Consider the following 1,160-nt stretch of genomic DNA (forward strand, 5'->3'; position numbering starts at 1 on the left):
GCAGATAAATGGAAATGGCTTTTGTCTGTCCAGTCAGCAGAATGAACGAGGGGGGGACAATAGCGTGTGAGGCGGAGCCGGGATAATTTACAGCGGCGCTCTCCGTCAGACGAGGAGCTGTAATTGAAGTGACAAAGAAGATGAATCGCCTGACGGGACGGCCGCCATGGAAACCATGAATTCTGCCGCGCCGCCAACGCATCTCCTGTCGCCGCCGTGCCAGTCATCAGACGGTCCTGTCAGGCGGGGGGAGTGAAAATGCTTCTGCTTTTTAAGGAGGACTCCAAACAATTCACAGTTTTTGGATTTGATATCCTTCCTCCTGATCTGATTGGCTGCTGCACCAAATGCAGATTTATGGAGAATTCTGGGAAATTCAGTGAATCTGAAACAAAAATGTGCTTTAAACTGTTAAGAGATCCATCTAAAGAGGGTTTGAGTGTTCTGGTGGCACTGTGGTGTAGCGGTTAGCACTCTCACCTCTCAGTGAGAAGGTGCTGGTTCAAATCCCAGCTGAGACCTTTCTGTTTGCCTGTTCTCCAGCTTCCCCCTACAGTCCTAAAACAAGCTCATTTCATTCAGTTCGAGGTTCTTCTGGAGGGACTGACCTCTGACCTGAAAGACCTGAAGACCTGAAGATTAGGAGGGAAATCCTCCAGATGTGCGAGCAGAGCGTGGCGCTCTCCAGTCGAACACACATCTACCAGAGGATGTTTGACGAGCTTTACAGCCACTTTGATGATTGTTTGGCTGAATCTTTCTAGATACATTTAAATTATTATCATTTTTTGTTGAGGTTCTGCAGTGTAACCACATGGATGGAGCGTCCCGGTCTAACATCGTCCTTTAGTTTAGTCGTTCTTCTGTTACCTTCAAACAATACAGACTGAAACATCACAGAAGCATCAGCTGATCCAAAAAAAAATACTTCCTGGAATACACATTCATTTAACGTACACGTATATATGCACATACATTTACTGATACATAATAAAACTTTAATCATATCGACTAAATATTGAAAATTTTAACACTAAACTAGTACTTTACAGTTTTAACTGTAATCTGACTAATTAGTAACTAATTAAGATCTTTATCTGAACAATTCCAGAACTTTGTTACAAAAACAGAAGATCCAATCCATTTGACGTTCCTTCTTA

This window comes from Oryzias melastigma, unplaced genomic scaffold, assembly GCF_002922805.2.
Source record: "Oryzias melastigma strain HK-1 unplaced genomic scaffold, ASM292280v2 sc02097, whole genome shotgun sequence".
Classification (NCBI taxonomy): domain Eukaryota; kingdom Metazoa; phylum Chordata; class Actinopteri; order Beloniformes; family Adrianichthyidae; genus Oryzias; species Oryzias melastigma.